At 40.9% G+C, this 16,765-nt stretch overlaps 1 protein-coding gene and 1 long non-coding RNA gene across 3 annotated transcripts in view; both read right to left on the bottom strand.

The window, feature by feature from the left end:
- XKR6 (XK related 6) overlaps positions 1-16,765 on the bottom strand; it is a 228,294-nt gene that overhangs the window by 179,188 nt on the left and 32,341 nt on the right. The window lies entirely within an intron of this gene.
- LOC105079125 (uncharacterized) overlaps positions 1-16,765 on the bottom strand; it is a 37,721-nt gene that overhangs the window by 10,609 nt on the left and 10,347 nt on the right. The window contains exon 1 of one of the 2 annotated variants that reach the window (XR_012503377.1): positions 2-15,877. The exons of the other annotated variant lie outside the window; for it this stretch is intronic. This is a non-coding gene — a long non-coding RNA (uncharacterized LOC105079125). Of the gene's footprint in view, position 1; positions 15,878-16,765 lie in introns of those variants that run through there. 2 annotated transcript variants of the gene reach the window in all.

Genomic DNA, 16,765 nt, shown 5'->3' with positions numbered 1-16,765 from the left:
CCTTATCCTGGCAGGTGGGGCAAGATGTCAAATTTGTTAGGTTCAACATTTAAGGGCTCTGCCCACATTCCACTAGAACTATTGGTACAGACCTAGAAAGAAATGTAAGATTTATTTTAGAAACGAATGTACTTCCTCCAACATGAGCTGTAGATACTTTATCTTCGCAGGGCTTTTCACTATGTCTGCAGAATCAAATGAGTTGTACCCAGAATCAGCCCATCACATAATTAAGCTTAATTAGATATTTTCTATACAAAGCAAATAAAATGTACTTTCACTGTTCTTGTACTAAATTCCCCACATTATGTGTCTTTTAAAAAACCAAGAGTAAGAACTTATAAAATTTAAGTGTAACTGATAAAAAAAATTCTCATCTCCTTCATCCTCTGTTTTAAAACGGTTAAAAGACCAGATATTACACATTTTGAAGTTGAATGTGTATACGTATCAGAATGTTTCTGCTTTCTGGTGTCTAGTTTTCTTAGTAGTAGATTAAGACGTTTCTAGGCCTTTGACATGCTTCAGTCCTGTTAACAGAAACAGACTGTGCTGTCTAAAAGAAATGATCAGACTAATAACTGAAACATCTTATAATTGGGTGGACACACTGCCCATGGTGGACACACTGCCCATGTGATTCCAAAATGCCTGTGTTTGGAATCACAACAGAAATAGAAAAAAGTGCCTGTGTTGGAAAACAGAGCCACACTGTCTTACAGATGTCTATGATAAATGTCATGCTCCATGAAGTGCAGGCATTCATATTTTTAATATTAACTTTACAGTGTTGGGTAATCGTGTCTTTTTTTTTTTTTTTTTTTTTTTTTTTTTTTTTTTTTGCAGTTCCCAGCAACACAGGCAACAAATACCACCCTGTTTGGGCTCATCAGAAGAAAGTATACAGTAATTAAGAATACTGACGCACAATAAAAATTTTTAGAATTTTCCTGGTCTCAGTCAGTAACTGTTCTAATAAGAAAAGCACATACGGGGACTCAGGCAATTTAATTTCCTATTAGACACTCTTGCTTCTGAAGTTACATCTCTTTCAGTGTCCTTCTCTTGAACAGCGACATCATTCTGCTAGTCAGTCTGTCCCATTCCTCGCCAGCCACATCCCTCTCTCCTCACTGGAAATGTCCACAGTTGTGGACAGTTGCAGCCACCAGGAGAATTCCCTGATGGATACAGTTAGTCTTCTAAACTGAATGACAATCACTTAAAATTTTTTTTCACTACAGAACATTTCAAATTTATACTAAGAAAATAGACTAGAGTACAGTCATGTACACTCACTCAGCTTCAACAATTATCAACATTCTGCCATTTTTTTGTTTCACTATGTCTCCAAGCACTCCTCACTCCCCGCATAATGAGGATTATTACTTTCCTTTTTTTTGTTGTGGTTGTTTTTTTACCATCGTAACTGTTCTGAAGCGCAAAACTCAGTGGTATTAAGTATATTCACACACTTTGTGCCACTACCACATCCATCTCCAGAATTCATCTTGTAAAACTGAAACTCTGCAGCCATTAAACACTAACCGCTCACTCCCCTCTCCCCCCGACACCTCCCATGCTCTTTGGTCTCCATGAATCTGACTACTCTCCAGGCACCTCATGTAAGTGGAATCGTGCAGTCTTTGTCTTTTTGTGTCTGGTTTCTTTCACTCAGCAAAATGTCCTCCAGGTTCATGTGTTTATTTTTTGTGTCCTTCCTATTTAAGGTTGAATGATATTCATTTGTCTATGTATCTCCATTTTGCTTATCCATTTGTCTATTGAGGGACACTTGGGTTAATTCCACCTTTTGGCTACTGTGAATGACACTGCTCTGAACGTGGGTGTACAAACACTCCTTCAAGAACCTGCTTCCAATTCCTCCGTGTATACATGAGGACGTGGAATTGCTGGGTCACGTGGTAATCCTACTTGTCGTTTCCTGATGAAGCACTGCACCGTTTTCTGTAGTGGCTCTACCAGCTCACATTCCATCAACAGTATACAAGGATGATAAACAATTACGCTTAAGGAAACTGGCACCTGACAAAAACCCAGAGTTTACAAAGTACTTTTGTATGTACTGTATCACACGATCCTTCAAACACAACTGACTAGCTGGGAGTCCTGATCTGTTGGCAAGTATTCAGATCCTTAATAATCGGTCAACACTCTTTCTGCATCTTCAAATAAATGTTTTCTAATAAACTGGTTTAAGCAGAGTGTATTACACAGTATTAGATATGTAGCAGGCTAATTGTTAAAATATTAATAGTGCAGGACTTTAAAAGGTCCCAAATGAAAATGTAAACATAACGGAATGATATTTGTGGATCCCTAGGGACTAACCTTAAAATAGCTGTAAGGATCGTAACAGGTAGCCCTGACCTTGCTACCAGCTAGGCAGTTATCAGGTAGTTCAGATGTAATGATTTCTGTAGATTCCACTGATATGAGGGAGTCGTTTATGGGGACCGTAGGGCACCAGGGGGTAAAGTAAGTGGAGTGAGCAGAAGACAGAGAGATATGAGGCAGCACAGAAAGCCCACAGGGAAAGCTGGAAGCAAATGGAGGAGAGGAAGCAGGCAATGAGTTAAAAGCTATATAATTTCCAAGGCCTAGCGCATAACAAAAATGCAGGGCCCTTGTTAAAAAAAAATTCGTTTAAATTAAGAAATTCAAGACAGCAATAGGAAAACTTTAAACCTAGTGTGGGGCCCTGTGCAACTGCACAGACCCCTGGCCTGAAAAGCTGGCCCTGAGTCCTGAGCTGAAGACCGGACGCAAGACAATCACCATGGCTCCGGGCAGCAAGGGTGGGGGACCGACTCCAGCTGTCAGGGCAACAGGCGCCACAGAGGCCGCTGGTGCCCATGGCACAATTTATGGGGCACATCAAGGCCAAAATTTGTCTTCAAGAGTTCCCAGATAAGGTGTTTTTTTAAATAAAGGGGTGGAAGGCTAAACACGTTAACATCTATTAACGCAATCGCACGGCTGAAAATGAGATTAAGCCCCACAGAACGGACAGGAGTGCAGCAGGCGGGAAACAGACAGAACCGATCCGCGCGGACGAAGGGCATCGGGAAGATGGAGCCTGTCAGCAACCGAGAGGGCAGCTCAGCTGCCCAGAGCAGGAGCACGAGAACCCCGCTCGCTGACCGCTCAGAGTCAGCCATGGTTCGAAACAAAAACAAAAACAAAAACAACCTTTCCTGGCCAGGAGATGGAGGAACCTGGGATTGGATAAGAAGAAGTTTTAGTATCAGAATAAGTACTGGGAAAGCTAATGAAACAGAAGTCTAAAATAAGAAGGAAAAAAGCAGCTTACAAAACTACCAGTTACGTCACAATTCCAGAAGTCAAACTTGACTACTTTTGAGTCCGTCTTACAACTTCTGAAACACTATGGTAATGTGTAAGAGAAGACTGTCATTTCTGAAAAATCAGAACCGTAAGTGTTTATTTTCCCGATAAGCTTAAGCTAAACATGCTTTATAAGAAAAGAAAAGCCAAGTTCTAAAAGAAACTTCACAATAATATGTGGACAATCCTTCTCTCTTTCTATACGACATTTGGGTCACGTAAGAAACTGAAACCTGAATTAAAACTTTTTTTTGCCTTTATTTCTAAAATAAGACAATCCAATTAAACAATAAGAATGATTTAAAACGGATGTTTCCAGTGATGTCCACAGTGAATAAAGGTAGATTCGCTGGTATTTCATGTTTGTTTTTAAAATTACTTAGCTTCTCACCATCATCTTGAAATTCAAAGAGACATCAATTGAATAATGAGCTACTTATTTTGGCCTCAATATAATAAAGGATGTACTCCCAACTTACAAACTATTCAAATAGCACAAAGCATTTCTAATAAATGCCTACCACTATTATTTTCCAAAGTATTATCACGTCATTGTGTTCCTACAACATCCTCTGTTAGTAACACTGGAATAATTGGTCTATTTTCCAAAAGGCAAAAAACTACACTAAAAAGATTAAGATCGTTTAAATCACTGCAGTAAAATAAAACTTTTGGTATCTACTATGAAATGTTGTCTTCTCTCCCTAAATCAGTGCATCTAAACAACAGAAAAGGTCTTTTACACTAAAATATAATTATGTCCTATCTCCTTTTCTCTGGAAACCATAAAGCAGCAGACAACACATTCAGAGAAGGGGAAACAGGCCAGCCAAAAAGATGAGGAACAGTGCCCCACATTCACCTTCCAGGAAGTAGAGATGCTAGGAGAGATGAGAGGGCGCCAAGTGGAGAAGCTAAGTGGGTCCCAACTTCTTCTGTCTGAACTGTGGACTGCTTTCTTACTATATGTTTTTAGAATGGTAAAGTCTGAATCTTTTAGTTAGAACTGGAGCTAAAGTCATCTAGTGCAAACATTCACCAATGCTGGAATCCCGAGTCTATCAACTGTTTATTCAACGTTTGCTTAAATATCTCCAAGGATAAAAAGACTGCTTCCTTGGAAAAGAATCTTTCATTTCAGAGCAGCTCTGTTGGACATGGTCTCAGTCCTACACAATTTAGGAAAAATCAACAATGGCAGGACATACTAACTACCTCATTTGTTTTTATTATTCAACAATAAGAAGCCCTGAGGTCATGTATCTCCAAGACTTGTTACTTCGGTGGTCCAACATCATCAAAGGCCAGGTTCCTCACTTCTTTTCACTCTGCCATTAGCAGGCTGGTTTAGCTCCCCTTGTAATGTCAAGATGGCTTCTATCACTCCAGGCTTCACATGCAGACTTTACAGTGTAAGATCACTTCTCCCCTTCTGAATCTTTTTATCAGAGAGGGATACCTGTGTCTGAAGATCCCCGGTACACATCTTATCGACCAGAACTACACATGGCCAGTCACCAACGAGGAAAACAGGTCTACCGTGATTGGCTGAAACTGATCATGATTTGCCCGCCCCCTGAAGCTGGGGTCTGCCTCTCTTGAAAGACAAGGCTCTACACAGAGGGTAGATTATGTAAACAAAACCAAGGTTCCCATAGGAAGAAGGAACAGAGAAAGGGCATGGATGTGCACAGGTAATCCAACATCTGCTATGGGAGTACAGCATCAAAGTGCTGCCTTTCAGTCAATGTCTACCCACTGGCACTAGTTCTGACTTCTAGACCTACAAATTCTGTAATGTACAAATACTATTGTGTCCACCTCCTCCTCAACCCTAAATTCTCCTCCAGGCTAAACACTCCCATTTCTGTCACCCCTCGGTATCCACAGAGGCTTGGTTCCCAGACCCCTCTCCTCCGTGGATACCAAAATAGGCACGTGCCCCAGTCCCTTATATAAATGGCACAGTGCTTGCCTAATACTTACACACATCCTCTCATATACTTTAAATCACCTCTAGACTACTAACACAATGTAAATGCTATGTGAATAGTTACCAGCAGTTGGCAAATTCAAGTTTTGCTTTTTGGAACTTTCTGGAATTTTTTTTCCTAGTATTTTCAATCCGAGATTGGCTGAATCATTGGATGCAGAACCCGCAGATACAGAGGGCCAACTGTCTATGACGTCTTTATCTACATGTTTATCATCTTGATCACTCTTCTGTTTACTGTTTAATAACCCCATAAGATGCCCAAGACCCTCTTACAATGTTTAGTACCAGGACAACAAAACTAATTATCTCCCATGTTCTTAATATGACACTTGTATCAATACCATCCAACACTATGCTGCTTCTCTGGTACCATCCTTCTCCTGACTTACAGTAAGCTTGCTAGAAACTCTAAGTCTCTATCTTCTTACAACCAACACTTCAATTTTTTTTTAATGAAACAGTACAGAACTCTACACTTAATTATGCTGTATTTCACCTTATTTTTGGCCTATTTTCCCCCACCTATCCAGGTGTTGAAATTACTTTGATTCTGAAAACTAAAGTGTTTGCCACTTTCCAGGTTTTCAATTACAAAAATTCAAATTTAAGCAAAGCTCACTCATGTTTATTTCTCAGCTTTGCAGAAGCAGGGCTAAGTCACCCAGGGGAATACATCTTAAGTCTCACAGGCCTCCTGAGGTTGTGTTAGCTTGCTGAATTTCCAAGATCCAGAGAAGACTAATCCTCGAAGGGTCAGCAAAACGATGTTAAGTGTGTCGAATAGAGCCATCTCCCAGGGATGGACTGACTTCCGATGGACTAACTAAAATGAGAACACCAATTCGCAATGTTAAATGAAAACTGTAACAACCAAGGAGACCAAGAGAAATGAGAGCCTCTGGCCAATGTATTACCATCCATCCCTGTCCACAGACAAACCGTATTGGAAACCAATATATAATCAAAAGGAATCAGATAACTGAATCATTTGCTCAATGAACTCTTTCCATATACACATGCCACACAGGAAGCCAAATTAGAATCAAGCATTTGTTTAGCGAGCATAGAAATCTAAGCAAAGAATCAGTAATCTAACATATGTTTAAAAAAAAAAAACCAGGGTAAACAGTCTCATTTTCATTTCAGAGCAGCTCTGTTGGACATGGTCTCAGTCCTACACAATTTAGGAAAAATCAACAATGGCAGGACATACTAATTACCTCATTTGTCTTTATCATTCAACAATAAGAAGCCCTACCACAGAAGTATTACTCTGGTACCACTGAGTACTAGACAGGATCCTCTGTGGTAGCTGGATAAACAGTATTAAAAACTGCCTCCATTACCTGACTGACCAACCCCTTTGCTGACAGTCCCACCTCTAATTAGATACAATATATCCCATCAGCCGATGACCAAGCTTGGCTGGCCTTCAGGTCAGTCTGTCTTATGGGCGCCGGAGTCATATGGACTGAACTCCTTCCCCTGGAGGCTCTAGGCGGGCTTCCACAGACCCCCTCACATGCATTCACAGGTTCACGGCCCCTTCCTCCACCTCCAAATCCCTGACTCGGATCCTCCAGCCTCCTCCTTTCACTTGTCAGGCCCCCTTAGATTACATACCCCACCTATGTAATCCAGGATAATCACTCCATCTCCAAATTCTTAACTTAATCACATTCGCAAAGTCCTTTCTGCAGCGTGAGGTAACAAACATACTTACAGTGTCTGGGGATTAGGATGTGACATCATTGAAGGATCATGATTCTGTCAACCACTGAGTTACTGTATTGTAGTTTTACCACTGATTTTATGCTAACCATTTTATATTTGGTGAAAAAATTCGATTTATCTTGAAACTTTCAATACTGTTAACTAAAAAGGACATGGCTATTTCCATGCACTACTAAAATTCCTACTAAATTCCTGCTAAAATTAGACTGCATTTTTCTATTTCAGCATTCACACACAAAACGGCAGATGTTTGATTTATCAATGGAGTAAAAAAGAAAAGTGAGTTAAGCAATCACTGAAGCCCTTAAGACTGTACCAATTAATATGGGATCAATTAAACAAATAAGAAACTAGCCAGAATGAAGTTAACAGGTAAAAGAGAATCTAAATGTTTTATTGAGTTTTTCCTATTAAAAACAGGAAATATGCAAAGGATGGAAACAAGCTACTGAGTTAACTGATTTTACCCTAAACTCTGTCATTATCAGCAACTGCAACCTTTCCAATCATCTCAGTTTCAAGCACCCTAATCTCCCACCACAGTCGTCCTGACTGTTGCCTACTTCCTGGGGATGCCAGCTCCAACAATTCCTCTACCCTAATAGATCCTTCAAATCATTGATCCTACCATTTTTTCATTACCCCTCTCCTGTCCTGATCCTCACATCCCAGTTTAGATCTCAGCGTCCATCAGTGTAATCATGCCCTTTGAATACGCTCCTGCCCCTCTCATCTCATGGCACCTGGCAAGAAAAACCCATACTCTTATATCCAGCTTTCTGTCTACTTCATGCCAGCCCCAGAGCAGTTTAATACGAGAGGAGAAAAACCTCCACCACTAACCTCAGATGGGCCCTTAGGCGCCCCCTAATCAAACTACATCTTAATCCACTGATCCCACTTTCCCGGATAATTATTTCACACCATCTCTCTGCAACCCTGAAACACCTTCTTCCCTAATCCTAACTCTCAGCTGACAGCTGTTGCTTCCTGTTTCACTCAGCAGACAGAAGCCAACAGGTCCATCCCATCCAACCTCAGCATCAACCCGCTGGCCTGCAGCGCACCCATATACTCCCCTTTCCTGCTGTTGGTCTGGATTAGTCGCCAATTTCTTCACTTCAGTCTTTGACCTCCTCCCTTCTCTTACCAACGCAAGGCTGCAGCACTAGCTCCAGCTCTCCTCTCTCACGTCATCAAAATCTTCCTCTGTGGATCCCTTCTATTAGCATACAAACAAGCTGTAATTCTCCCCGTTACACTCACCTTCCAATCACCTTCCTCCATCTTCCCCTGAGCCCACACCCCAGGTCCTCGCCCTCAGCCTGTACCACAGAAAATTCTCATCAAGGTCATCAATAATCATTACCGGCAAAATTTAATGGTCAATTCGTGGTCCTCATACGACTTGACCAAGACCATCAACCTTTTCCCATGAAGCACTTCCCACATTTGACTTTCAGGACACCACAGTATTCAGTCTACCATACTGGCCAGGCCTTCTCACTGCCCTTTGCTGGATTCTTGTCCCCCTAACCCTAAAACTTACAGTGCCCCTGGTTTCAGTTCTCAGGCCTCACTGTCTACACTTACTCCCTTGGGAAAGTCATTCAGTTTCAGGACGTTAATCACCATCTGTGCTGACAACCCCACATTTTATACACCAGTCTGGACCACATCCTTACAATGGAGACTCCTATATCACAACTACTACCCAGTAGCTGCTCTCAGATGTCTAACAGCGACCTCTGCACATCCCAAACCAAATTCCTGACCTTCTCTGGATAAGCCTGCCCCTTACAGTCTCCCTCAGCTCAGTACACAGCAACTCCAGCTCATCGCAAATCTTAGCATCACCCTTGACAACTTTCTTTTCCTCATATCCACCACTGTATCCATCAGCAGACCAAATTAGCTCTACTTTCAGAATATATCGAGAATCTGAGCACTTACCACCTCCGCTGATAACCATCTTGATCTGCTTCCACCCTTGTCCCCCAATATATGGTACGGTCTACATGATCGTGTCCCCCACCCCCAAAATTCATTATGTTGAAATCCTAACACCCAAAAGTGACAGTATTAGTAGACAGGGCCCTCCTGAATGGGATTAGTGCTCTTATAAAAAAGACCTCAGAGAGCTCCCTTGTCCTTTCCAGTCCTTGGGACTGCAAGTCCAAGATCAGGGTGCCAGCACGGCTGCGTCCTGCCGAGAGTCTTCTCGCTGGTTTCCAGTGGGAGCACTGTACTGTGCTGCAAGTGAGGACTCTGGCTACCGTGCCGGCTTTGCCACTACATCACTGGCTGTAGCCTGCACGGGCTATTCAAACGCTCTGAGTCTCAGCTTCTGTGGCTATAAAATCAGGAGGATGGGCTACATTAGACCGCCTCTGAGGTCTCTTCTAACTTTCAGAACTAAATCACTCTACACACAGCAGCTCTCCGTGTTACCCTATTTGAAAGCAAGCTCCTGTGTGGTGCACACTTCCCTGCTCTATGGCAGAGGGCACCTCACATTAACCTCTCCTTAATGACTGTCACCTAGTGAATATTTCCTGCTGAACCTGTGCTTTAAAACAGGTGCAATTCAAAAGTGAGAATAAGATAAATTTCTGCCTTCAAGGAGTACTTCCTTTTTACTTGCCAAGTGACTTCTCAATTTAGTAAGACAGATTATTCGAGGGGAGGGGGAGGGAGACTCTCCCCTTCTTGTGGAAAATAGTGTTAAAATCTAAAAAGGTTTATCTCTGCAGTCATGTTTGAAAATCAGCTATTTAAGTGATTTTTTAAAATCCACTGATGGGACTTTAAAAAAAAATCTGATCATTATAAACACTTCTTGAGTGGTTTATCCTTGGCTTTAAATGTTACCAAGCATATAGATCTGCTTTCCACTTCCATAGGAAGACCACTAAGATGCCCAGACCATCTCTTCCTCAAGCTAATAACTTTCCTCAGAAAGTAAATGAGAATATTCATGGGACATAAACAACCATAAAATGCCACTCTGAAAAAGGTTACACACATTAAGTGTCAAATCCTATATGACTAAATTACAGTATCTTAATTCTACATGAATTTTAATTCATCCTAAATTTATGGGTTTTGGATTTTTGCATTTGCATCTAATTTTTAAAATCAAGGTGCAAAGGAGGACAGAGAAACAAGGCACAGAGGAATATTTTCTATCCAGCCAAGTCAACTGTCTCAAAGAATGATCCTTTCCATTTTTCTGCCAGTTCACAATAAATGTGAGAAAACAATCCAATCTTCACTTAAAAAAAAAAAAAAACTCATCTATTTGATATATACCAGGGGAAAATGAAAAGGCATATGTGAGGGACAAAGCTCAAGTGTCAATCTGAATTCTCATGCCAGACTGCACGGGAAAACCCTGATCACACTTCTTACAAGAAAGGTCTGACAATTAAGTAGTAAAATTAATTCTTCAAAGGCACAGAAAAAGCAATCCCGTTACATATTCAGAACGTATACTTCTAGAAAGACAAGTGAGTCATTTTCAGTTCCAGAACTAGACCAGCATTTAGCATTTAAGATAAAGTAAATCTACTGAGTGGCTGGTTTCATTTTGTTATTGTTCAAACACAGCTGATCTACAATATTGTATTCGTTTCAGGTACACAGCAAAGAGATTCAGCTATTTTTTTTTCAGATTTTCCATTAAAGGTTATTCAAGATATTGAATATAGTTCACATTCATATGTTGTACAGTAAACCCTTGTTGCTGATCTAATTCATGTAAAGTGGTTTGCATCTGTTGGCTGGTTTCATTTTTTAATTTACTTTTGGGTTGCTGTTAAACCGTTCACTCTCAGCTTACAGTTTTGGGTTTTTTTTAATGCTTACCAAATGATAATATTTTTTAGGCAAACAGTTAAAATTCAGTTCCTCTTCACTTTCTGGTCAAGACCTGCATTTGAAGTTTTTAAGTTTCTCAAAGAACACTTGTCTTACAACAGTGTTTCCACTAGAGCAATGTAGCCAGACGGTGGGTGTTTAAAGGGAAATTCAGGGTTCATCTCTTCTCTCTTCATAGTATCCATCCACACTCCTGGGATTCATCAGGACCTGGGGCCAAAACCAGGACCTGGACATTACATAGAGACAGTGCCAAGGGTGCCAACATAGGAAGGAAAGGGTCATTCAAAGTCTGAACCTCAGTGGTGTGGTCCCCTTGGAATTCTTTAGGCTAAGGGACTAGGATCTCCCCACTGTGGCTAATATCTGGCCTTCGAAAAAAAAAAAAATCCCCTTGGTGGCTACTCTGCAACTAGTTCTCATTCCTACCTACTTGGGGTCTGCTCTGGTCTAGCTCTGCTCTGGGCACTCTGTGTACAGGACAGTCACTGAGAACCTTGTAAGAAATACTACATACGGCCCCTTCCAACTAAGGCAGATTGTGGCCCTTCCATCACAAGCCGTGGGACGTCCAGACAAAGAGAGATGAAATGCGGAAGTGAGACGTCAGGGGGCCTTGGTAAAGAACACTGGATCCACGTGTGTACACACCTACTAGAAACCCCATAGCATCAGAACCTTCAGTCCTTTTTAATACTCCACTTTACTGCAGCAATGTTAACGCTAATCATGTGGAATGTGTTCCCAAATAGTAAATTCTGTAGTCAGACCATCTGAATTCTGAGCAGAAGACCCAGAAATGACGTCAGGACATCACATACAATTCACGTGTATCTCTGAGTAAAGAAGTGTTTCCTGATTCCCTAAATCCTCCATCAACCAGCTGTTTTGCTTCATGAGTCTTCAAGCGCATCCTCTTTTCCTGGCTTATCTTCTTAAGCGTATTTCATTGCAAAGTGTCTTCCATCTTAAAAACAAAAACTAACCCACAGCATGTTTTTCACTTTGGTATCTCCCAAGTCCACAAAGTGCCAGACAGAAGTTCCTCAGAGCGTATTTACTGAGTAAATGAAAAGTCAGAAGGTACAGTCAGAGAGGTATATTCAAAAGCTGTCAGCAACTCACGGGAAAGGAATACAAACAAAAAGACGATCAACACTGTACATAATTGAAACTATACTGAGAAATTACTTTTCACGAACTAGACACGCAAAAATTCAAAACAATTTGTTGGTGAAGCTGTGGAGAAATAAGCACCTTCTCACACTGCTGGAGGGAGCTGAAATTACTACTGTCTTTACAGAGGGCAAGTTGACAACAGCTATCAAAGCTGCACATACTCTTTGGCACAGTCAGTAAGCTTCTAGAAACTTATTCTACAGACACATTAACATGTGTGTGAAGATTAGATGTGTCTGTGTACATGTGTGCATGAGTGGTATACATACACAAATAACTCTAAAAAGAAAGAGGTCTTTTTTTCCTAAATTCTCAAGTTATATTAAGAACATACATAGGCTTTTGCTGAAGCATACAGAATTCAATTAATAAGAAAAACTTCCCAGCAGTAAAGATAGTTGATAGTGGCTGTGGGGTACTGGCTATGTATGGGGTTAGTCTTCCCTGAAGAAGTTAAACAGCAGCATGGCTCTTGGCTCTGTCTAACGGTGCTCTCTAAAATATTCTGGACCTCAGGCAACAGAGCAGTCAGGGTTTTAGCTCTGATTCCATAAAATATCTGGGAATATTGTTCTTTTTATCTACATCATTCAAGGTTGAACATATTTTTTTTAAGCTAGGCTAATTACTATATTAATTTTTTTAAGATTTGACTCTAGATATTTAATAAATTGTGAGAAAGTTGGAGAAACAGAGGGAGGAAAGGAGGAGGAAGGACAAAGGCAGGGAGAAACGGAAAAGCCAGTGCACCTCACCACTGAAGAATGATCTGTCACCACCAGGATGAAATTCCTTGTACATGAAGAACTTTAAACTTCTCTCTTAATAAAGTATATGTACGACCAAAGATTCGTATTCTCTAACTTCAGTAACACCAGTCTGTTTCATTTCACTAATCTGTGTGCTTTGCAAAACAAGGAAATAAAGTCAAGTTAGTAGCCTAGAGGAAGAACTAAGCCAGAGTAGAGTGCCAAGAAGTAACAATTTGATCCTCAACTTGCTTCTGAACAGAACAGCTCTCTTCTAGCTAATCTTTTTAACTGCTATAAACAAATTTAAATGTAATCAGAATTAAGTTTATCTAGTCACAATTTCCAATGATGAGAAATTTCCTAAACAGTATTAAGCTGACTTTTTACTTTCCATAATGCAGCAAAGATATTACTGGGTGACTGGGGCTTGAGAATAGCACAAACTCTAGCTGACAAGTGTCAGACGACAAGTTATGTATGGAAACAGACGGATACCGGAACAGTTTGCAATCATTCTGCTCATAACATCAACACAGAGCAATACTAACAAAAATTGGCTACTTGGAACAATTTAATTATTGATTTTTAAGTTAAAATTAGGGTACACTTAGATTATTCCGTATTATCCAGTGAATAACTACCAATATTCACTGTTAAACTCAACAAAGGAACTGAGCCTGTACAAAAATAACTACCATCAAAGTACAGGAAATCTACATGAAAGTAACAAATAACTGATTTCAGTATTAACAGTTCCTCTAGATTAATGTTCTCAATTGACCCAAATAAACCAACTTACTAGGTCGGCAGAGAGCGTAACGAAACTATTTCTCTTGCCAGAAATGAAGAAATATGACATAACTCATGCATATATACATATATGACATACAGAGCAAGAACTGAAAAATCTCACCAGTTTCAGTAAGTTGAATAACTTCAGGTCCAGAAACTCTACTACTGTCGCTATTCAGAAATAACTCAAAATATCTAAATGTAGTTTAGATCACTTTGCTAATATTATTAGAAGAATCAATATAAGAGTATTCATAACATGTAAGTTAGTCTTTTGTTCATTTGGGGCCCTGACATCAGGGTTATAAAGTATAATACATTTTTTTTCAAACATCTAAAACATAAGGAATGACTTTCCTTTAATGAGTTGCGATACCATCAGTACAGGACTGGTTTTCATGACTTTTTCTTAATTGGTGGGAGCCACCTAATTCTTATGATGGACAACTGGCTTTCCAATACCTCAGTAATGGCATCTCCATCCTTTGTGGTTGTTCAAGCCAAAAGCCTCCGGAGGTATCTTGGACTCCTTCTTTCTATCATACATACTTCCAATACATCAACAAATCCTGTTGCCGCTTTCCATCAAAATGTTTCCAGATTGGAACCACTTCTTATTACCTTATCCCTACCACTGTCAGCTGAGTCAAGCCAACATTCCCACTGGACTATTGTAAACAATTTTCCTAACTCATCTCTCTGTTTCCACCCTTGCCCTTATTCAAGATCAATCTCAACATAAAACTCCATGCAATCCTTTTACAACTCAAGGCAATCCTTTTAGAATCTAAGTGTGGAGCAAAGGTGGCCTTGCCCAAATTGAAGCCTGACCTTTGCCTTGGCTTCTGGGAGATAATCTATGTCATATCTGATAGAAGTGTCCTTGTTTATGGGAGGAGCTGGTTACACCAGATCTTAGGGTAGGGCTGGCCATACCCAACAGACTTAGGGTGGGGACTGGCCACTCCAGAAAGACCAATTTAGGGCGGGGGTTTTGGTCACACAGTATCAACAGACCTGGAGACTGAGTTCAACTCTGTCGGCATTCAGTCAATCAATCATTCATGCATAAATGAAGCCCCAGTAACAATCTGGACACCAAAGGTACTCAGGTGAGCTCCCCGGTTGGCAACTCCATGCATACTATTATACACTGATACTGGGAGGGGAGCCCACCCTGATTCCACAGCAGAGGAGAGCCAAAGCTACACATCTAGAATTCTCCCAGACTCTGCCCTGAGTCTCTTCCTTTGGCTAATTTAGATCTGTATCCCTTTCCTATAATAAACCATAATGCTGAGGATAACAGTTCTCAGCGAGTTCCATGAGTTTTTCCAGCAAATTATCATGGCAGTTTTGGGAACCATCTGAACTTGCAACTGGTGTCAGAAGTGAGGGCAGTGGTGGGGACTGCGCCCTCAAGCCCTGCAGCTGGCTAACTCCAGGAAGGTATCAGTGTGTCATTTTGTCATTTTGTCATTTTCTTGCAAATGAATAGTTTCTAGTGTACATGTAATCTCTTCCTTTCTGTTGTTTCCTTCTCTTCCTATAAATAGGGCCGACCCTCCCATTCCTTAAGAGAAAACGAAACACTCCCCCTCCATCTTCTCTTCTCTCCACTGACGCTTCTTTCTCTTCAACTCTCAGTAAGAGAAGTTCAAACTTGAACTCTAAAATTTTCTTATCATATTCTCATAAATCTGCTGTGTAAAGTAGTTTCTACTCCTCCTGGACGGGAAAGACGATAGGGAACACAAATGACTTCTACGAGCACAGCCCCATATTTACCTGAGCTGCATGAGAGATGAAAACAATAAGGAATCTTCTGGCCAGGCCTGTGGTTTCATCCTGAGGCCCCCAACCACTGGCACCTGTTTCTCCAGTCTTGCTATGACACACTCCGCGAAATTGTGCTCACTTAAAAAGCCTATTTTATTACTCAAAAAAGAGCCCACTTGGCTTGGCTATGGTCACCTCAGCCCTGTCATGCTTCAGGCTTCCAAACTTTAAATGGCACTTCTTAACATTTGGGCAGATTGAATTCCCTGCCATACTAGTTAATTAAGCGTCAAGTATTCCAGAGTGGTAGTCAGATCCATTTAAAACTGAAAAGAAAGATCTGTTTTTAAATCAGTATGACCAAAGACTTGATAACATGAATATTAAAATTTCATTTTCAAAAAATAAACAAGGGACTCCACTAGAGAGGGAAAAAATTAAGATTTCACAACATAGTTGTGTACTATCTTTAGGAAACAGACTCCTAACAGAAATCAGGATCCTTAAGTGAGATTTGATTCTATATATATATACACACTATATAAAGTTTTACACTTCTTAAAGCAGGCACATGCTGTCTGCTTTATCCAAGGATGCAGTTTTTCACCTATTTCAGTGGGTTCTCAGAATGTAGAGTTTAATACTGAATTCTCACCAAGCCCCCATCATCAGCCTTTGCAGACTATTACAGAAGGCTTACTGGCCTCCCCAAATTTGCTCAAACCACCCATCAATCCAAATTCCAATCCACTCTACTACACTGCTACACTACTACAGAGTGATCAGCTCCAAAATTCAAAAAAAGAATCTGATCTTCTCCCAGCAGACTGCAGGATAAAGTCAAAATCCTTACAAGACCCTCGCCATGTGGCCAGCGTCACCATGTCCTGCTCCCCCACGGCAGAGGCACACTTCAGCCTTCTGAGTCTGCTTGCAGGACCCCCACTCTCCACCCCTCAAGACATGCTCCCTCCCTCGTAACTGTGCCCTCTGCCTTGTTCATCCTTCTCCCACTCTTCTGCCAGATTCTACTCATCCCTCAGGTGGCAGATCTCACAACACTTAAGAGGTCTTTGCTGATGCCTTCCTACAAACGAGGTAAGCACCCACATACACCCACATCAGACACCTCACCTCTCACAGTGCGACTCTTGTTCAATCTGTCTCCACTAGACCGGAAGCTTGAGAACAGAAACCATGACTTCCTTACTCTCTGCTACAGACACAGTGCTTTTACACGTATCAGCTGAATGAATGAGTCTAGAAGCATAAGATAACACTGACC

This window comes from Camelus bactrianus, chromosome 31 (assembly GCF_048773025.1).
Source record: "Camelus bactrianus isolate YW-2024 breed Bactrian camel chromosome 31, ASM4877302v1, whole genome shotgun sequence".
Classification (NCBI taxonomy): Eukaryota; Metazoa; Chordata; class Mammalia; order Artiodactyla; family Camelidae; genus Camelus; species Camelus bactrianus.
Note: the sequence above shows the minus strand (reverse complement) of the source record. Positions and strands in the feature narration are given on the sequence as shown.